Source organism: Oryza sativa, chromosome 6, assembly GCF_034140825.1.
Source record: "Oryza sativa Japonica Group chromosome 6, ASM3414082v1".
NCBI classification, from domain to species: Eukaryota; Viridiplantae; Streptophyta; class Magnoliopsida; order Poales; family Poaceae; genus Oryza; species Oryza sativa.
Window position 1 is genome coordinate 15,450,052 of NC_089040.1, and position 22,866 is coordinate 15,472,917.

Here is a 22,866-nt window from a genome sequence, read left to right on the forward strand (position 1 = left end):
TGCAATAACACTAAAGTTCTTGATTTGATGAGTTAGAAGTAATTTGAATTACTCTAAGATGAGTTTACATGCTTTTACAAGTTATGGATTTTACAAGTTTACATGCTTTTCTGTTGAAAATATAAAGCTTTAGGTATTTCATTTAGATTTTTCCAGAATTTAAATAGACTAGAAAAAATGCCTGTGCGTTGCAACGGGTAAAAAAGTTTTTGATTGCTATATATTATACTCCTTCACTTTTCATCCACTCTCCCATAATATCATCTTTCCGTTTTTTATCAAAATCAAAGCGAATCTCGACATTCTCTTTCTATTTTTATCAAAATCAAAGCGAATCCATAGAAGTCAGATAAAAACGACAACAGTAAATCCGGTGAATTAAAAACAAATGATGAGGTAATAGAAGGAATCAATTTTTTAATTAATCGAAGGAGGAAACGTATGGGGGAGGCAAATCGACAGTGGCGCGCTAGGGGTCAGCCTGGCGACTTTAAAAAAACGTATCCTTACCGCATGCCAAAAATACGACTTAAAACGGATGAAAAGAACTCAAAAAAGACAGCGACAAAAAAGCAGTGGAAAAAATAAAAAAAAGCGGACAAAAAAGGATGGAAAAAATACCTGTATTTTTTAATTAGGTATATGGATATATATTTAGATTTGCAAAATTTGTCAAACCACATGAAAATCACAAAATTATATAACGTATATTTTTTACGTTAATGACTTCTATGGTCATCTCAATATCATATCAGTGTTGAAAAATTAAAACTTCCAAGGTCCTGAACATCAATGTGTGAGTACTAACCTGGGGTATTTTTACAAATATTTTTATAAATAGTATTGTTTATCCTATTTCTATAGGATAAACAATACTATTAGGGATGGAAATGAAAAACTGCTGGAGTCAGATGCCACGTGCACGTTCGCATGTGGCCTTTGGCAGCGGTGCGGTGACTCGCCATACATCTCTGTCAATTCACACTCCATGTACTGCACATGATTTCGCACAGAGAGACAAAGGGCGCACAGCCTAACCACTCGGAGCGAGCGCCGGGCGCCTCGATTTTTCCGCCCTCATTATCTCCTCGTTTTTCCCCGATCCTTTTCTCTTCCTCTTCGTCCTCTCCATTGCGCATCTTCCCTTTCCTTCCTTTTCTTCTTCTCTCCTCAGCCGACGATGCCCTCCATCTCGTCCCTCCCACCCTCCCCCCACCCACGGCGGCGTCGCTCGCCACGGCGCCCTCCCCCTAGCCGGCGGCGCCCTACCCTTGGCGGCCAGTGCCTCCGCCGCCGCTCCCTCCACCTGGCCGGCGGCGTCTTTCACCCGGTGAGCAGCGGTGCGCGACGGGCCTGGGAGCGTTGGCTAGCGATCTACTCCTCGGCGTCGGCAGCTCTCTCCTTCTGCGAGCGGCAACGGGCGGCGGTGCCTCTCCGCCCCTTGTCTCGTCTCCCTCGCCATGAGGCCACGGGAGGGCTCGACGGTGGTGGGCGGCCGCCAACAACAAGGTGAACTGGCTTCGCTTTCGGCGCCTACCTGTCTCCATCATCGCCAAGCCAAGTGTGGAGGTCGACGGCACACTCGAGTCCCGACTCATCCTCCTTCGCAAGGGTGCGCGACAGCTAAGCACCCGCGACCTCTGCGAGGAGTTCTGCCTTTATCGGATCTCTCCACTTGTCCGCGAATAGGGGGCGTCCGTTAACAAGGACGAAGAGGTGCTCGGGCTTCCCCGCCTCGTTCTTCCTTCCGGTGCCGAACGTGAGTTTTTGTTTTACCTCTCTACATTTTTTTTGGGTGTGAAGATATGTTTCGACCCACTCCGTTTTTTTATTCCCTTTTTATTCAGTCCGCACATTGGAAGATGCTGAGGCAGAGGCGGCGAAGATGGTCGGAGGCCTGACCACTGCCGAATTCGACCGCTTGCTCCAACGTCAAGCCGATGGGAGGGCGAACCGCGTTCATGTCGGCGAGTTTACTAGTCGATCGATCATTTCCAAAGCCGCCGACGACGACGTTGGGACATCGAAGAAGCGCAAGCGAGCCGTTGCGAAGGGTGGCCAGGTGCAAACTCGTCGCGCCACCAAGGACGCGCCCAACACCGACGCGGACGAGGAGGATGACGACGAAAGAGAGGCCGGGTCTAACGAAGAGGGCGGATCGCACGGCTACACCCCCAGTCCAGTCCAGGCGAAGGCTGGAGCGAGCTCTGATGTTTCGCCCGTACGTGCACAAGATGTTGCTGGCACGAACATGCTTTTGGCTATTTCGATCTTCGCGGCGAAACAAGGGGCGATCGCCAGAAATAAGAAGGGAGGGGTGGTGCAAGTCGCTGGTGGCTTTACCGACAGCGAGGGGTCGTCTGACGGGACGCCTACTTCGCCGGCGCTGTGACGCATTGGCCCCCGGAGGAGGCGCCCGTCGCCGCCCCCTGCCAGCGATGCTGAAGCGCCGACTAGGGGCAGTGCTTCGGCTCCTGCCGCTGCTTCGATCGGGGCGATCAAGTCAGCGGAGGCGAATACCACCAAGGCCGAGAGAGTCGAAACGGTTCCTTCGACGAGTCATCAGCGGGAGGGGAAGGCGCCGTCGGTTGAGATGACCGTGTCTGATATGACACTGACCGCCCGCACTTTGTTTCCGCGGATTTCGCCTCTCGGCCAGAGATCGCCACTTTCGTAGATGGGGTGTATCGGATTGTTGCGCCGTCCGACGGCCTTGGTCTCTTTACCGAACTCAAGGAATTTGGTGAGAGTTGCACGGCTGCGGAGAGCTTATTCGTGCAGGTATGAACTTTTCCCTTCGCCCGTATAAGTTTTTTGTGCCTTTCGTCCTTGGTGTACTAAAATGGATTCGGCTTCCCTTACCCAGGGTCTCGCGGCGCACCTGAGCGCGAAACGGTCTGCCTTGGAGAGGCTAGACGGGTACTGGCTTCACCTTCGGAAGACCGAAGAGGACCTCCGCCACAAGGAAGACGAACGCCGTGTCGTGCCGGACGCCTTGAAAAAGGCGAACGCGGAGAACAATTCTCTTACAGGGGAAAACAAATCTCTCCGCACCGACCTGGAGGGGGCGAACAAGAGGGCCGTCGAACGGGAACGCCAACTTGCTGCGGCCGAGTAAAAGATTAAGTCTCTTTAGACCCAGCTTGTCTCGGCCGAAGCTGTTGATGAGACTTTGGCGCCAGCGACGGAGTCCGCCAAGCAAGCCTGCAACACTCTTAGGCTAGCTCTCAACGACCTTGGTGCGCGCGCGGAGGGCGCTTCGGGTGACGACGGGACGGTGTTCGATTTTTTCGAGTGGACGCAAGATGCGGTCGGCTCAGTTGTCGAAGTGGCTGGCGCGTACGGCGATTGCTGTGTGCAAGTTGCCGCGGTTTTCGTGCTCAGCCTCCTTCACGAACATGGTTGTGACCATGTTGATGATTTTCCTCAAATCGTGAAGAATGATTGGCCCGAAAATGATCAATCCGCCGCGTCAGCCGTGAAGGCCTTTCGGAAGGGCTTCTAGGAGAACGGTGGTAGGGATGGGGCGAAGACCCAGCTGCTGCCGACGCTGGCTAAAGGTCCCAGACCGTCGGAGGCAACTACCGGTCATGAGGGTGAAGGCAATGAAAGCCGAGACCACCCTGAGGTGTGAGGCCCTTCGTCCTCGCGTTTTTGTTTTCTAGACTTTTGTAGTCGTAGTTTGTTTATAAGTATTTTGCATGTTCGGATAGTTGCCGTAACCATCTTGTAGCCGCTGTGGAAAGTTTGTATTTCGCCAACTGTCCGTCTTTATTGCAATACGTGATTGATTTGGTTAGCGTATTTTTCCTTTTCGTTGTACTTTATGTCTTATTGGCAGGGTCTTAGCCGAAAGTCGTGCGTTCGGCCCCCCTTTGGAGATTGGCAAAATAAGAATGAGAAGTTCGTGGCGATGAAGGGCTTGCCGAAGATCAAGTGTCCGTTTCGACCCGTTTTACCGCGAGATGTTGATAAACGGCAATAGCTATAAGGTTATCAAGGTAGCGGGATGGATGCGTGCGTATCCAGGGCGAACCTTGGAGGACTACGACCGCTACCATGTCGCTCGCCGTGAGGATAGCACCAATTTCTGGCGAAACTTCAATAGGTCGAGTCGCCAAGAGGCGATCGCCCATCGCCGTTATAGCTTAGTTTGTGCTTGGCCCCCGTCGCCTTTAAGGGTTGTATACGATATTAGTAGTGACGACGAACCTTGTACGCCGGTTTGTAACGTAGACGAGGGCGAATGTATGAATGATGATGTAATTTTTTTTATGTTTGTTCACGTAAATAGAACATATTTTTGATTTCGTTTTCCTGATATTTCGTGAGTTTTCATACATATCTTCATGCTATTGTTCGCATAGTCAGTTAGTCACTATCATGCTTTTGTTAGGTCGAAACGTGTCGGCCCCTTAGCGTTCTATAGCGAGGAGATATGTTTATTTCTCAGCTCTCTTCTTCCGTTTTCGGCTCATGGAAGGCGTGCTATGAAGCATCGTGGCCTATGCGTAAGCCGAGTACAACGGCGTTTTGACTTGTATATTCAAAATTCGAGCTGTTGCAGTTTCGCTATTTAGTGAGCTATGCTTCGACCGATTCGTTTTGCCCCCCTGGCTCGTTCGCTGATTAGGCGTTTGCCTTGGGATTTTTCCATGAAGACATCACTCACAAAAAAGGAAAGTAAGAAGACATAGAGATTTTTATACTGGTTCAGGCCTCCAAGGTGGATAATAACCCTATGTCCAGTTTTTTTTCTTTTTCCATTTTCCTCTTTTTTTTTCTTTTTTGTGCCGAACGGCTTACATAATATGTACATTTTTACAATTGGCGAATATGGTGCCACCATTTTACACATAAAAGCGTCTAAGGGAAACGACATTCTAGGAGTGGTCGAACTCTTCGCCCTCCAATGTTACCAGCTGAAAAGAACCCGTTCGAGATCTGCGCTTGACTAGATATGGTCCCTCCCACTTAGACTCCAGCTTCCCGACTGCCACGGGGTTCGCCTTTTTCCTTAGTACGAGATGGCCGGGCCGAAGCTCTGTCGGGCGAACCTTTATGTTATAGGTTGCCGAAGTGCCTTACGAGTACTTGCGCATGTGTTCCAGTGCTTCGACTCTCACCCCTTCCAGGAGTTCGAGCGACACATCACGCTGATCTTCGCCCCCGGAAACCATCACCCTTGGTGAGTTAGCCCCTAGTTTTGCCGGCGTCATCGCCTCATCTCCGTAGAGGAGCATGAAAGGGCTGAACTTTGTTGGCCTTGTGGGGGTCGTCCGAAGGGCCCAGGGAATGGATAGCATTTCGTTTGGCCATTTCCCCTTCGCCGCCCCCTCAAGTCTCTTCTTTAAGGCCTCGAGGATGTTTCCATTTGCTCGCTCGGCTGCCCCGTTCGACTGCGGGTGTGCGAACGAGGCGAACTTGATTTGAAATTTAGCCCCTCGCACATTTCTTTGAATTTTTCAGAATCAAACCGCTTGCCGTTGTCGGTGATGAACTCCTTCGGTACCCCGAATCGGCAGATGATATTTACAAATTTCTGAACCGCTGCTGCAGTTATTGTGCCAAGTAGTTCGGCTTCAATCCAGCGAGAGAAGTACTCGATGGCTACAATGGCGAACTTGTAACCGTTTCGCACCACCGGGAATGGGCCAATGATGACTAAGCCCCATCTTGCGAAAGGCCAGATTGGCGCGATTGGCTGTAGTTCGTACTGTGGTGCTGTTTGGCTTCAGCCATGCCGCTGCCAGCTTTCACACTTTTTGACCTATACAACACATACTTTGAGTACGGTTGGCCAATATATGCCTTGGCGAAATAATTTTGATGCTATTGTCCTTGCTGCGTGGTGTGCTCCGCACATCCCCTGGTGTATTTCCTTTACCATGTCCTCACCTTCATGGGCTGCTGTATTCCGGTTCGGTACAACTGCCCAGAGATTAACTTGTACTTCGCGGCTCTAAGCTGCAGCTGCCTCGCCGTTGCTTCGTCATCCGGCAGCCATCCCTCTTTGAGGTGCTTGACGAAGGGCGTTCGCCAGTCGTCCGGGTCTTCGCCCAGTTCAGCTTGGTCAATTACCATGATGCATGTGCTGTCTTTTGGCATACATGGTGTATAGAAGACTTCGAAAAAGACTCCTGGAGAATGCGGTCCTCCGCAGGCTGTTGTTTTTGCTAACGTGTCAGCTTCCTTGTTCTGGCCTCGGGGCAAGTGTTCGACCGTTATGCCGGCGAAACATTTGACCATAGACCGAACGGCCTCCAGGTACTTTCTCATTCCTTCTTCTTTCGCCTCAAAGGATTTGTCGACTTGGCTGGCGACAAGCTTTGAGTCCGTCCGGACTAGCAAACGCCGAACACCCAAAGCTTTCGCTTTCCTTAGGCCCATTCACTCTGCTTCATATTCTATTGTGTTGTTGGTTGTGTCGAACTACAGTCTTGCTGTGTAACGAATTGGAACGCCCCCTGGCGAAGTCACGATTGCGGCGATGCCCGGCCCTTTGTGAGACCACGAACCGTCGGAGTGCATGACCCATGGTTGTTCGACCGGTTCAGGCTCTGGGACAGTCAGCGAGGACTTGGGACTTGATCGTGGTGCGGGCGACAAAGTGTAGGCCGAAAGGTGACAGCTCAGCAGTCCATTTCCTTAGGCGCCCCGTAGTTTCTTTTCCTCGATGATACTGCGAAGGTACCACGATTTTGTGGGCTTGGAAATAGTGTTTGAGCTTTGATGAAGCCATCACCAGGGTGTAAGCAAGTTTTTCCATTTCAATGTATCTGGCCTTCACCCCCTAGAGAGCTTTGGAGATAAAGTATACTGGCTTCTGGCCTACTTCGGTTTCTTGTACCAAAGTTGCATTGACAGCAACGAGTGAAGCCGCTAGACAGAGCCAGAGTTCGCTCCCTGCCACTGAGCTAACTAGAGCTGGAGAGCTTTGGAGATACCGCTTAAGCTCTTCGAAAGCTTTTTGGCACTCGGGCGTCCAACGGAACTTTCCTGCCCCTCGAAGGGTCTTGAAAAAATGCAAGCCCCTTTTGGCTGCTTTTGACAGGAATCGACTAAGTGCCGCTATTCGCCCCGCGAGCTTTTGTACTTGTCGTACGCTCGATGGTGGCTTCATTTGCTGAATGGCATCGATTTTCTCAGGATTCGCTTCGATCCCCCGTTCGGACACAAGGAATCCCAACAACTTACCAGCACGAACACCGAACACACATTTCTCTGGATTTAGTTTCATGCCAGCTGCGCGTAGGTTGTCGAATGTCTCTTGCAAATCTGATGCGTGGTCGAAGGCCTTGCGGCTTTTCACAACATTGTCATCAACATAGGCTTCGACATTTCGCCCCAACTGCGACCCCAGGACTTTGTACACTAGCCTGGCGAATGTAGCCCCTGCATTCCTCAGACCGAAAGGCATTCTGAGATGGCAGAATGTGCCGAAGGGCGTGATGAAGGCTGTCTTGGGGATGTCCGCTGGGTTCATGTGAATTTGGTGATATCCGGAATATGCATCTAAGAAGCTCATGAGTTCGCATACGGCGGTCAAATCAACCAGCTAATCGATCCGGGGCAATGGAAAATCGTCCTTCGGGCACATCTTGTTGAGGTCCGTGAAGTCGACACACATTCGCCACTTGCCATTCGACTTCTTCACCAGTACCGGATTTGCTAAACACTCTGGGTGGTCAATCTCTTGTATCACCCCTGCTTTCAACAGCTTGTTCACCTCTGCTTTCGCTGCCTCTTGGCGATCTGCAGACATTTTCCTCAACTTTTGCTTCTTAGGCTTTGCTTCAGGCTTGACTGCGAGATGGTGCATGATGAGATCTGGCAAAACACCCCCTACATCGTATGGTCCCCAAGCGAAGATACCAATGTTCTTCTTAAGTACAACCAGGATGCTATCAACCTCTTGTTCGCTCAGGTCTCCACCAAGCGATATGACTTTGGCAGGGTCGAAATCATCTATCTGCCACTGGATAACCTTGCCGTGGGGGAGGGCTTTAGTATTGGCTTTGTTTTTTCTTGTCCTTTGACCTCTAAGGTGTGGACTTCCCTGCCAAAAGGGGTCACTGTGACGGCCGAAGGCTAGGAACCCTTGACAACTATCACACCGGCTGAGCCAGGCATCTTCAGCTTGAGGTAGTTGTGATGAGAGACTGCTTCGAAGATGGCGTTGTAGTTGTAGGGGATGTCGACAATATCGAAGAGTATCTCTTCTCCTCTTCTGTTCTCTTGCGAGCCGAAGGCAACTTTGATGAGGGCTTGTCCCAGAACTTGCACTGCTTCGCCTCCAAACCCTCTAAGTGAAGTCGGTGCTTGAGATAATGCCAAAGTTAGCAAACCCATCTTGGCGTATGTCCCCGCGAATATGACATCAGCCGAACTCCGTCGATCAAGATGCGCTTGACTTCAGAACCAGTCATTTCTGCCGAAACCACCAACGGGTCCTGGTGCGGGAAAAGAACTCCTTCAGTATCCTTTGGCCCGAAGGATATTGGCTGCGACAAGTATCTTGGGACGCCATCACCTGCCGAGACAATGTTGTGCACTGTTTGAAGTTGCATCTTCTTTTGCCGTTTCGACACTTGTGAGGAGGGATCAGATCTTGTAATGACCTGAATTACTCTTCATTGCACGTCTTGGCGTTGTTCTACTTGAGGTGCTTGGTTGAAGGCCGCTTGGTTGCTGCTGCCTTGGCGCTTGAGCATTGCCTTGTTGCCGAATGTTTCGACACTGCTCGGTTGTGTGTGAAGAGCGTCCATGAAAGGCGCAGTACAGGTCCTTCTTGATCTTCTTGCGAAAGGGTTGTTGCTGTCCGCCTGCTTGCTAGCGTTGAAATCTTTGCGGAGGGCATGTACCTCTTCGACCGCCATCACTGCCTTGCCAGCTCGCTCGGTTCTGAATTTCTTCCATGTCATGGGAGCTTGGTTCGGCCTTGGATGCGGTCCTTGGTTTGCCGGGGGGGTTGGGTGAACCTAGACAGGTGCCGAACATACAACTTGAGCTTGAACCTAAGCTTGGGAGTTGGCTTGTATGGTGGCCGCTGCGGCCGCGGATGCCTTGTCGTATTCGACTTGTATCTCTTGCCTTCGCTTGGTATCTTCTTCACCTCAAGCATATCCATCAATTATGCGAAAGAGGTGCTCGATTGTTCTGGGCTCCTTGCGCACGAGCTTTCTTGTGAGTTCGCCCTCGAGCAGGTCGACCGAAGCTACGTGGACGACAGATGCTTCACCTATATCTTGCACCTGGCACCGTGCCTGCGAAAACAGGCATATGTATTCCCTTGTCGATTCTCCTGGCCTTTGGCGAATGCCAAGAAGGACTTGTTGAGTTTTCGGCTCCTCATAGGTACCTCAAAAGTTAAGGACAAAAACATGACGCAATTGCTCCCATGAGTAAATGCTGTTAACAGGCAAATTGAAATACCAAGATCTAGCTATGCCATCGAGCGCGAGGTGAATTACCTTCGCCTTGGTATTCTCATCGCCATGAGCAGCTTCAATTGCGGGTTCGTAGATGGATAGGAACTCTTTCAGATCCGTCTCTCCCGAATACCGTGGGACTGGAGGGTACTTGAACTGGGACGGGATAGGGTGATTCTTGATTCCCCAGCTGAGGGGCAAACCCATTTCGGCACCGGGCTTGACCATAGCCCCTTGCTGAGCATGCCAGCTCAATTGTGGGTATGGAAGTGCGAACGACGAAGCCACAGCTTGCACAGGGGGTTGAGCTGCAGGCGTCGATTGGTGTCCCGTGCCGAACATCATTGCCTGGTTTTGCTGGTCCACCGAAGTGACTTGCATCGCCGTGGCTGGGTCGAACATGGCTTGATTCCAGACCTGATTCGACGATGGGGCTGTTCCGTATCCTGAGGGTACGGCTTGTGCGCAAGTCGTTGTTGCTTGGGCCATTGTACTTGGGTCGAACTGTGGTGATGGACCTTGAGGCGAAGGCCCTTGAACTTGACTTGGCAAGGCGAACTCTCCCACCAGCTACTCCGCCGGTGCACCCTGGCTGGGGCTTCCCTCGGCCTGGGCCGGAGGCGAAGCTCTTGGTATATTGCTGTGGGATTGATTGAGTAGTTGCAGAAAAGCTTGGAATTGTGCTGGCAAGGTCGAAGCTGCTTCCATCATCGCTTGCGGTGTGTGAGTAGGCTTCGGGTACTGGGCGGGAGGTGCTGCCGGGCGAACCGGTGCCGTGACCATCTGTGGTGTCGGACGCACGGCACCGGCTTGGGCGGGCTTGGCGAAATATACCGGTGCTTGCACAGTGTGTGGAAGGAGAACTTGGGGCTGAGCGTAGAATTGCTGGGAGTGGGCCTTGGCTTGTCTTGCTGCCTCGTACGCTTGCTGCTGCTCTTGCATCTGGCGAAGCGTATCTTGGAGTTTAGCCATATTCTGACGCATAGCCCCCATATCAGCTTCAGCTTGTGCTTTGAGGTTGGCGTTGGCTTCTGAGGTGGTGATCGCTGCTGACGTCATAGCTAGTTAGCCGAAGGCGGCAGTCGAAGGCGCCCCTTGTGCTTGGGATGACAAGACTACATCTCTTACCTGGAGGGCCTTCGCCGCTACTACCGCTTCCGCCGCTTCTGCATCAGTCGAAGCCGTGGGCGCCGAAGGCGGGACAGATAGCGGCACCACAAGAAGCGGCGCCGCTCCGGCATTGTCCTGGGAGGCCGAAGGCTCTGCTCCCTCTGCGGCTACCATCTCCCCTTCGCTTCCTCCTTCCTTCCGCTTGACAACTCTCTCCTTGACGATCTTCTTCTGTGGCATCAGTGGTCTCGCTCGGAGTTTCCCACAGATGGTGCCAGTTATTGTCGAATAGACAACTGCATCACGTCGAAAGACGTGGTTCTCTCAACAGTGGTTGGAAATAAAAAACAATTGTATTACTTAGTGAAATTTTTTTGGATTCCCCTATTACATGGCCCTAGGGGGCTATTTATAGCCCTGTTACAGATTCCCCCCTTTAGGGTTTAGGTTTTACAGAGGAATTTACATGGTTACCCTTATGATAGGGACATTATTGGGGGTACACAGTGTCCTTTACATATATGGGCCTCTAATGGGCTTAATGGCTCGGCCCATCTATTTGCCGAACTCCCCCAAAAGCGCAACGGCTCGCTTGGCTTCCTTACGGTGGGGTTCGGCACTTGGCGAAGCCCGTGCCCTCGTGCCAAGGCTTTCGCCTTATCGTCTTCGCCTGTGCGGCCCCCTGATGAGATCTTTGCCTAGCGAAGCCCGCATATCCCGAGTCACGGCTTTCGCCTGCACGGTTTCCTTTTCAACCTTCACCGCTCGCCTTTGGCATAAGCTTGCCGCCTAAGTTCTTGGTTTTGGTGGGTTCGGCTGAAGGCCCTTCGTGGTGTACCTCCAACAATTACTACCATATCGCATACCCATAAATACTTACAACGAGTAGCACTTAAGGAGGTTGGTGTCGATCGCTCGCACCCTGTAGTGGTCCCATAGATCTTTGAAGTCTACGGCAATGAAGGCAGAAGGCCCAAGGAACGGCTGAGTATCGTGATGGCCCAACATGGAGGTCTCTCTATTCTTCCTCCTTGTGTTGGACTTCTCCATGTAGTACCCGTGCAACTCCTTGCATGCAGGGCCCATCTTGAATAAGGCATCGTCTCCGACCAATGGCATGCCCAATGTGGATTCGGCCGGAGGCTTTGGAGGAGCTAATGGTACCTTGCCAAGATCAAGCTTCTTTGGGGCCAGAACAGTCCCTTGCACCTTTCCTATTCCTCTCCCCGTTCCAGCAGCTTTTCTGCGTGTGTCAAGCTTGGGTGGAGAAGATTTCGCCCTCTTGCTCCTTTTGGCAGGAGGGGAAAGGTGCGGCTTGCTATCGACCTCCATACCGTCGTCCCCAAAATCTGTATCATACTGCAATTGGAGATGTTCATCTCTTTCTTCAACGGTAGGAGGGAGAGATACAACAGTTGGATGGGGACGCGTCGGCGGCGAACGAGAACTTGACGCTGGCCTTGGAGTTATATTGATCTCAATGCTGTGCTTGGGCCATTGAATAAAGGTCCCACGTGCAGCCCGAAGGGTCAGAATCTCGTCATTAGGTGGGTGCGGGATAGTGAAGCCAACCCAATCGGGCTTCACTAAGTCCACCTGAACTTTGGCATTGCCGGCTTGCAGCTACGCCCCATGCACTCGGGTCTCCGAGGTAGGCTTGAACGCTTGACCCTCTGTGGCAGGAATTGCAAATCCTGGTGTCACCCTAACGGCTAGGGTACACGATGTGGGTTCCTGCGATATATTCATTAGTGTCCTTAGAATATGTTATAATGTATTGTGTGCTAATACAATATATGCCTTTTTAAGTTGTTTTTACCGTTATGTGGTCCACCGCGGCGGGGCCTTCAGGCTGTTCTGGCGGTGACTCAGTTGATGCGCAGCTGCTACGCCTCTGCATGGGGCTCACTTGTACTATGGGACTGGGAGTGGCATCGGTCGACCTATCCCTGATGCGTGCCTCCACCCGTGCCTCCATACCTAACAGCTCGGCGTTTAGCTCTTCTCTAAGCTCTTGTTTAAGCTCCACCCGAAGTTGGTCCTTAAGGCATGCAGTTTTTGCGTCTTTGAAAGCTTGTGCTTCTTGTATTTCCATGCGTATTGGGGAAACCCAAACTTCCATGGAACAGTGAAGCCAATGCCCCTTGTTCGTCCATGGTGTTCTTCGTTTTCCAACGCTTTCGTGAGGATGTCATCCTCACGTCTTTGTGAGCAGACCTCTTGGGAGGCCTATCTCTCAGCATTTAGTTCAACCTGGGGTAGAGTTAGGATGCGTTAGATGAAAAATACAATACAACATAATGAAACTTATTCTATGTGTTCAACTTATGATTTTCTGGTACACCGCTTGATCTTCGGGATTTGGGAACAAAAGAGTTCCGTCACTATTCTTCTTCACCTTTGCCCTTGTCCAGTTCCTTGCCCGCTGGACCGGGATAACAGCAAGCACCTGCGGGGTGTTACATTCTGCTGCAGCTTCATCCTCCTTGTCCCATTCTTCATGTTTCCCCGCGTAGCCTCCAGTGCCAAGCCGGTGCGGGTGAAGGTTGTTTGCCTGCAGATCCCTGTAGGCCTGGCTTTTTGCCCGAGACTCTCGGGTTGATTTGGCGGCATGGAACTCATCCCACATGGTTCAGATGATGAATGGGTATTTCTGAAATGGTTCTGGCTGGGCGGGGTTGAGGACGTACTCCGTGACCAGCGCGTTGTCTTGAAATTTTTCCAACAATTTCCCATCTTGTGGATAGCCTGTTGCTTGAGTCCTGCCTCGGCCTCTGTAGGGTATTGGAAGCTTTGCTTGAACTGCCTCCAGGCCTCTTCTTTTTTCTTCTTGAGGGACCAGATCAATGTGGTCCTTCAGAATAGTGAAGTTCCGCCTCCCTAGAACAGCTTTCGTTGGAGCCATCGGATATCCAACCTCGTTCACCTCTGTTATGGTGTACACTTCCTTAGGAATCTTATTCTGGGTCCTAGGATTCCAGCTCAAAGTAGTCCCAGTAGTAGTCGTCGACATTGGTTCGCCTTGCTACGACATGTCCTATGTGACTATTGTACGGGAAGAATGTACTTTTTAAAAGAAAATTTACATCTACACACATTCTCTGATGGTTTGATATACCTCTATCTCCTACCTTCGTTCGCCTCGTCGACGGAACACGAAAATCCACGCTCAACAAGGCTGGAGCAGCCGGGAACTCGATCTCGACATCCGTATCCCACTTGAACTTGCTATCAATGTCACTACCATAAGATAGTGGCAATGATAGCAAGTTCAAGTGGGATTCGGATGTCGAGGTCGAGATCCCGTCTGCTCCGGCCTTGAGGAACGTGGATGCTACATATCTGCTGACGAGGCCGACGCAGATAGAACACACAGGCAACCAAAACCCTTATTATCCTTGTTAAAAAACAATTGCACTAGATCCCTAACGTTATCGTTAGCAAACTCCTAGATTGCATCCAAGATCATTTCATTCCGTGTAGACTGTAACCCGACCAAACCAGATTTGGCAACCGGAACACTTCGTATTCTCCTAAATGTCATAATTTCACTAAGTTCATTTAATAACAGCCCTATGCATATCAATCCCATTTCCCTCAAAATCACACAAAACAGCCCATAGTACACAAGTCATGACATATAATAAGTTTGGCCTCAGTTTTGCTCATGTTCTTTCCTCAAAAAAAAACAACAAATGTAGATGGTCTGTTCTTATTGAAAAACCCCAAAAATCCAATACTGCCACTCCTCCCCCAAAAAAAAAAGAACAGTAGAGGGTATGTTCTTATGTAAAACCCAAAAAATCACAGGTGTATAAGGTCTGTTCATATGCATTAAAAAACCCACATTTAAACCTAAACAAGAACAAGAGTGAGGCCGGCCCAAAAATGCATCCATTTTGCAAAACATCCCATACTACCACTCCCCCAAAAAAATGAGCAAGTGTAGAGGGTCTGTTCCTATGCAAAACCCAAAAATCATAGGTGTATAGGGTCTGTTCTTATGCATTAAAAAACCCACATTTAAACCTAAACAAGAACAAGAGTGAGGCCGGCCCAAAAATGCATCCATTTTGCAAAACATCCCGTACTGCCACTCCCCCCCAAAAAAATTAGCAAGTGTAGAGGGTATGTTTTTATGCGAAACCCAAAAATCACAGGTGTATAGGGTATGTTCTTATGCATTAAAAAACCCACATTTAAACTTAAACAAGAACAAGAGTGAGATTAGCCCAAAAATGCATCCATTTTACAAAACATCCTATACTGCCAATCCCCCCCCCCCCCGCAAAAAAAATGAGCAAGTGTAGAGGGGGGTCAGTTCTTATGCAAAACCCAAAAATCACAGGTGTATAGGATCTGTTCTTGAGCAATCATCATTGGCTATTCATCACAAATATATCCATCATAGCCCATAGCATCCCAACATGGCATTTCCCCCCAAAAAATCACAAATTAATTCCATCACAGCCCACTGCATCACAACATGGCATTTCCCCCAAAAATCACAAATTAATTCCATCATAGCCCACTGCATCCCAACATGGCATTTCCCCCAAAAATCACAAATTAATTCCATCACAGCCCACTGCATCCCAACATGGCATTTCCCCCAAAAATCATAAATTAATTCCATCACAGCCCACTACATCCCAACATCCCCCAAAAATCATCCAACTATACAATGCAAAAAACATCCACTGCATCCATACAATTCATCCATGCACTGCATCCATTGCATCCACAATGCATAAAAAAAACAAGGGAGGGGAAGCATACCTGGGAGGAGAAGAAGCAGCGGAGAGGAGGCTGGCTTTAACATACCCGAATTTTAGGATGAAGAAATTTTCATCAAAACTAGTTGAAAGGAAAGTTCTCCAATTTTGTGAACCAAAAATTTCCATTTTAAACACAGGAGAAATTGATCTAACTCTTGCTGGTATAAAATTTGAGAGCAAATTAAAACCTTTTCATTTATAACCTAGGACAAAAATGTAAACTTATTTGTAAGCATACATACTCTCATAGGACATGTTTTGACTAGAGCCCTTCATATGCATTTGGATTTTTGATTTCCATTTCATAATAGGTCTCATGAATAATAACTAAAATCTAGACAAACAAGTAAACCATTAGAGCCTAGTGCTAACTATTGGAAAATAATACATAGGAAGCATAATACACCTTAAAATATATCAACAAGGCCAATGTTAAGCCCCACAAAACTAATTTGGGCATCCATCTGAAGACAACTCATGAACATGGAAGTGAACAAATAAATTAACTCATATAGGGTATATTCTATCTTAATCATCTCTATAAGCATTCTCTTAATTTAATACTAGAGTAAACTTATGTATAAATAGGTAAGAAGCTTATGACGTGTGTAAGGTAAACTATAATTCTAACATATCAACATCACCTCAGGTTAAGGAGAGTCCAAATGTAATTTTTATAAATTTACTAGATGCATTTATGAGGAGGAAACACATATATAAAGATAAGTCTTGCTAATTATCTAAAATAATTCGTGCAAGATAAAATCCTGGGAAAATCCATGTAGGCACCACTCAATATATATAACTCACTGTAATTTTGGTACAGTTTAATAACTAATTTGGTACCTTAAATAAATAAGTCAAACCAGTTAAATAATAGACTAAATATATTTCTTAATCAGCTAAAACAATACTTAACCAAAATGTGCATTAAACTGTATAGAAGTGCATGAGTGAAATAATTTATTCAAATACTAGGTTAATTATCATGAATAAATATAATTTTTCCAGAATTTATCTTCTCTGTTTATGTCTCCTAAAAATTCAAACTAATTTTCAATGAGCCCATCTTCTTCTAATTTCTGTGAGCAAACTATCCATGATTTTTGAGTGCAACCAAAGAAAATAGAATCTAGGCATAAACATCTACCACCAGTAAAATCTATACGAATTTATCTGCTCCACACATTAAAGTATTGAGATGCAAAGTTAGAGGGAGAGAATTAATCTGAAAATCGTTCAAAAAATCACTTTCACCCAGTTTTCTACCCACACCTCTCCCTTCAACCTAGTTTACTTCGTCTTGGCCCCACCTGACAGCCACTAGAGCTTGCTCCAGCTCTGTGAAACCTTTCCTCCACCGCTCCAGCTGACCAGAGACAGCCAAGAGAGAGAGAGATCGGCGCCGGCTGGGTTGGATGCGTGTGCACGACGTGTCCATACCTCAAAACGCCGAGATCCTCCTCTACTCCTCTCCCAGTTGTATCGCCTCTCCTTCCTCTCCACTCTAGCGCCGGAGAAACCCAGGGAGAGAGCTCCAGCTCTCCCTCTTACCTTTCTTTCGTCGCCGGCCGCGGGAGAGACGACCGTCATCCTTGACAATAAGCCACGGTCATCCCCATCTTTTTCCTGAACCATTATCTTCTCTCTATGCCAATCATTTTCTCTGTTTACATCACGTCATTTCATCCACTACAGCAGCGGGAACACGACCTCGTCCATGGGAGCTCGGAGGACGTTCTGGAGCGCCGTTGTTTTGTCATCATCGTCGCCCGGCTGAATCCATCCATCTCAAGCCAAGCCACTGCGCTGCGAAGCTTACCTCAACTTCCTCTTCAAGATGCCTCAAGAATCACCACCGGATATGTCAAGGGCGTGGAGAACGCACCCATTTCTTCCTCGGCGCTGATCTGAACCCGTCGCCGTCGCCGTCATCGATTCCTTCCTCTCTGGTGAGCTATAGTCCAATTCTTCAAGCGCACACCATCTCTATGACCTCACAACCCTTGTGCATGCCTTCCTTTAGCAGCTCGTCGTCCCATTCGAGCCATCGCCGTTCACCCGAAGTGGAGCATCATCGCCGGGATGATTCGCAAGCCATCGCTGACGACCACACTTCGCCAACGCTAGCCCGTAGCTTGGTGAGTGTTGGTATTTCTTAACGATATTACTAGAAATATAACCAACAATGGCGCAGAAATACTCCTGGTATATTATGGTCACAGAGTTCATCCGCAAGCGCACGGATATACCATTGTAGCATTTCATCCGAGAGTATTCCAAGGGTATCATATTTGTTTTATCCTGTGGGAAGATCATGTAGAGAAAACTTGACTAATAATTTATATATTACTTGTGATAATCATATCCTCAGTAGGGGTTAAGATAATTGTTGGTATTTCTTACGATTAGATATAAAATCCGCAAGCGCACGGATATACCGATGTAGCACTTCCCCTACAGAGTATTCTAAGGGTATCGAATCCAAGGGAACGTGTGTGGTCAGATCTTCCTCCGGTTCATCCAAGGACACCAAGCAAAATGATAGGCCAGGATAGAGAGGGTTTTCTAGTGAGAAACAGTTTCTAGAGAAAGCTTAACTTTAATCCTAATGCAATACTTCTAGCACTAGCAACCCGATGTTCCTAGATGTTGCTCTACTACGTATCCGGACAGGGAGGACTTAAGTGATCTCGAGGGCTGTCAGCACCTCTACACCCACCTCAAACGTACTGTGGGATACGCAGCAATTACTGAATAACAATTACCTAAACAACACGTCTAAGCAATTAATTATCTACTTTAGTGTTTATAACTCACCAAAGCAATCACTATATTTTAGTTGATTATAGTGAACAATAATCCCGTATGCTATTTAGGAACTAACCAAGACATAATTCTCACAAGATAAATGTAAATTACTCAGGAAGAATATTATATTGAATTCAGAGTAATAAACAGAATAAAAGAAATATGAGAAGATTACCGATAACTCCGGAATTCTTCCGACTTCTTCTACTCTACTCTCTTCCTATTCTAGTATACAATATAGTATAATAGAGCCACTTATAATTCAGCTCAAGCTTGGAATCGTGTCAAATGAGGGAGAGGAGAGGGGTATTTATAGTGTGGAGCTTGCTTGGGAGTGTGGAGAACCTCCATGGCATCCAATGAGCATATTCACTCTCCTCATGCCAAGTGTCCATTTGGATGATGGTTGGAGCGCCGAAAACGGTCATAACCGTCATTAGGAAGCAGTTATCTACCGAACTGGACTTGGGCCGGGGCGAACGGCCTCTACCGGGGTTCGGCCGAACCCCTGAGTTCGGCTGAACCCGAGATAGCTCTGTTTGCTCCAGTTTTCGTCCCGGACACTCATTTTGGGCCCCTCAATTCATTGGTATGAATGTTTGTGTAACATACTGCTGTAGGCTCTCCGGACCTCCCATTATATTTGAGAGATGAAGTGAATAGTTCAAGTCCAAACAAACATAACGAAACATGCGACGCCTCGAGAGAAGAATATTGAAGACATTGCTGGGCCTTTATGTCACGCCCGGAAATTCACTAGTAATTTCCGAACTTATTTGTGCATAAAATCCTCGTCCAGGAATCAGCCGAGGTACACAAACTGACAATTTAATATACAAATCCATCATAATAATAACGTTACATACTTACAAAAGAAAAGAAAACAGCAGCGGAATAACGATCTAGCGATGGCTTCAGCTCCACTCCCACAGGCAGCTCAACTGGGGTATAAGCCAAACGTCTTCTCCTTCTGGATCCTTTATCTTCAAAGGAGGTTTGATTGATTATTGCAAGAATGAGCATATGACATACTCAACAAGCCACACAGCAAATATGCAAGTGCACAAGGATACCAAAGGATGGCATAATATAGGCTCATTTGCGAAAGCAGCATTTAGCAAAGAGTTAAGAGTAGTAAAACAGTAGAGTAATTAATTAAAAATTTTAATCAACACTGAACAGCACACCCATGCTGCACAGGCCCAACCATCCTGAACAACCATACCCGGCTGTACAGATCTAACTCCAAACCAGGAGCTAAGCAAATTATTACCAAGTATAACATCCATAATTATTGTGAGAGGTGTGAGACTAATCACGAAAAACATTGCTCAACCCGCCCATAACCGCGGGCACGGCTATTCGAATAGTTTTACTCTGGCCAGAGGTGTACCACTGTACCCACAAGACACAACCCCACATCATATCACCATGTGCCTCAATACCACCACGGTACCTCGGAAAAGAGTTGTGACAATACCCCTTGCACAACATAACCCATTACAGCGCACCTTTCCTGGATCATAATCACCCCCTTATAAACAAGGCATGGACTCCCCAGCGACCCCCGTGGACTTCTCGCCACTTCTCAGTCTGGCGCACTATAATGAATCACGCTATACAAAAGATAAAGCCGTTGCCCACGCTGGCTTGTGGTTGGCACGATAAATGTTTCACAACAGTAGCTCGCGAACCGGTCCTTAATTGTCATGAGCACGACTCTCAAAACCATGTGCTCACAACCCACCATTATCAAGTTTTAGTTGGCAAGTAATTAATTAACCAATCACGATTAACCATCGTGAACTATCATTAAGCCATCCTTAAATAATAGTGAGTCATAAGTTATCCCAATAGTGTGCTAATGTTTCTAAGCATGGCTAAGCAATCATAACTAATATCTAGCTGAACCAATATATAAAGCCCAACTAGTCAAGTTATAATAACCCAAGGTATCAAGGAATAGGGTAATCAATGCAAACTGGCCATAACAAAGGAATAGGTTCACACCACCCGGTGACATTCGAAAATAAATGCACAGTTGAAATAAATAGAGAATTTAAATATAGGATCAACATGCTCAAAGGATTGTGTTTAGGATCTGTGTGACTTGCCTTGCAATAATCGGTCTTCAATTAATCTTCTGAACACTCCTGACGCACTCACGAACCTTCGCAACGACGGAAACGACAAGCTAACACGCAAAACGAAGAAAAAGACTAATAAAAACCAAATAAACAGTACATATAAAGTAAACAAACATGTAGATCATGATTTTAGATGAATTTAGCAACTTGAACCACTCAAAACCGAGTTACGATGATTTAGTTATGAATTTCCGAAGATTTAATCTATTAGAAAAAACTGGAAAAGGAGAAGATGATGACGTCATGATGACATCATCAATGGCCGGACTAAGATGGCGACCTCGCCGGAGATTGGATGGTCGGCTGCGACTTTGGAGGACATGAACACGTAGAGGACGACGAGACGAACCCAACGGTACTCACCCTCGAACCAAACGACGAACGACGACGGCCGGCGACGAGGTCTGTTGGCGGCGCGGCTTCGGTCGACGGCGGTGACGGGGCTCCGGTGACCGGCGGCTTCGGGGGTCAGGCGGCCGGGATTCTCCACACCTCGGCGCACCTTACGGCGGTGACGGCGACCGGCGGCGACGACGGAAGCGGCGGCGCGACGCGGATGGAGCTCGGCCGGCGACGACGGCGGGGTGGAGCACGTGGCGGCGGCGCTACGAGGCACGGGAGACCACGGGAGAGGGGGCAAACGAAAGAGGAGGACTAGGGGGTCCTATTTATAGCCTTGAAGAGATCGGACTCCTCCCGCAAGAAATCGATCCGGGAAAATCAAAAACTCGGTTTTGGAGATAAACTCGAAAACGAGTTCGATTCGGATAAGATACTCAACGATTTGCTCCGATTTTTGGGGGTAAAGATAGAGGAGGATAAGAGGAATATTTCCCCTCAGCAAAATTGGAGAAAAAGAGCAACGGGGAGGCGAGATTTGGAAGGAAGAGGCGGCGGCACTGTGCACGGCACGGCTGGCTCGGGCTCTGCCTGAGTTGGAAGATGAACAGTAGCGCAGGGAGGGAAAGTAGACTTTTCCGGCTGAGCTGAGAGGAGAGGAGGCGGCTCAGGTTGGGCCGGCGGAAGAGAGAGGAAGGAAAGGAAGGAATGGGCCGAAAATGGCCCAAGCTGAGGAGGAGGATTTTATTACTTTCCCAATTAAAATAATCACTTAAATGATCTTTGAATTATTAAAAATACTTCTAATGCTCAAATAATTTCAAGAAAAATCCTGAAAATACTTGGACACTCAAAGTACTTAACAAAATTACAATTAGACCATTTAATGATTAATTTAATATGTGGTTAATTACTGAAATGCTCTTTGTATGATTAAAAATTAGGAATTGAGCTCCGAAAAAATCTGAGAAAATTCCAGAGAGTTGACTTAATCATGGAGAATTTAATAAAAAATTAAATCCATCCATGCTTTATATTTAGGAAATTTTATTTCCCACATTTAACTTCACATGTAAATTAATGAACATTTAATATAAATTCTATTATTAATTTATTAAATAATTTATAAATCCTGAAACGAAAATCAGGATGTGACACTTTAGCCTGCCAGTCAACTTCAGCCTGAGATGTGCCCATCAAACCACTCGAAGGCGGCGACCAGATGTGTTACACATTCAGGAGACTTGACAAAAATGGCTAAAGATCTACAACATCTCAAATATTCTTAACTCATACTCATGTGAAGCTAGTTTCCAGGATGTGCGGATGTGCACTAGAGTCACACATTCATCTTAAGCATGATTATACGTAGCAAACACAAATAAGATGAAAGCTATTATAGACTACATCTACTTTAGTTACACTGGCTGACCGGCCAAATAAATAATAGAACAGCGGAAGCTTGTTTACCCAATCCACAAGCACACCGACTAGGGGTTTACCCCATTAAGTTCAAATCCTAGAAGAAGCAGTCAAAACCTGCATCACTCAAAGACTAAGTTTAAAACCTGCAAGCAAAAGGTTAATTCAACGGCAAGAGTCAGTACATTATTTGAAATAATATACTGGCAAGCACCAAGACAAGCCTAACACTCTACTTGTAAGGAATATTATCAAGGAAGGCATAATATGGTTCGTTTTAGCATAAAGCAAGTTTTGTTTGCATAAAACACATTTAAATCTGATTTGCTTTCAAATAGTTTTCAGCAAGCTAGTACTTAGCATATGGGCATCAAAGTAGACATTAATCATGTATGAATATGCACCTCATTGCCATCCATGGCAGCAAGGAGATCATTCTCAAATCTCATCACAATTTGAAAGTAAATTTCAGCATTTAGAAGAATAAACACAAGTCTATACTCAACACATATCCATATGCCGCTCATAACCGCGAGCACGGCTAATCGATTAGTTTTTAGACTCTGCAGAATTTGTACAGCTTTACCTACATGATATGAACACTCTAGTTTGTTTCGAGTTTGCAAGACTCTACCACATTCTACACGTTGAATATAACATACCCAAGCCTGTAAACCTGAGAACTAAATTTAATTTAAATGCATCATGTGGTTTTGGAGTGATTTTAATTGTTTTTGGATCTTAATCATCTCATCATCACATGCAATGATAGGCCTAGAGTCACAAAAACAATTAATCTGGAAATTATATGCATCCAAAAAAAATTCT

General features: G+C 47.3%; 2 long non-coding RNA genes across 2 annotated transcripts; one reads left to right on the top strand and one right to left on the bottom strand.

The window, feature by feature from the left end:
- The first annotated feature begins 1,047 nt into the window (after window positions 1–1,047).
- Window positions 1,048–4,920, top strand: LOC112939260 (uncharacterized). The gene is made up of 3 exons (XR_003242830.2): window positions 1,048–1,759; window positions 1,848–2,781; window positions 2,867–4,920. It is a non-coding gene; the product is annotated as an uncharacterized lncRNA (long non-coding RNA).
- Window positions 4,921–18,834: 13,914 nt separating this feature from the next.
- Window positions 18,835–21,212, bottom strand: LOC136356819 (uncharacterized). Its single transcript, XR_010741833.1, has 2 exons — window positions 20,641–21,212; window positions 18,835–20,324 (listed from the first exon to the last, which is right to left on the bottom strand). It is a non-coding gene; the product is annotated as an uncharacterized lncRNA (long non-coding RNA).
- Between the last annotated feature and the right edge of the window lie 1,654 nt (window positions 21,213–22,866).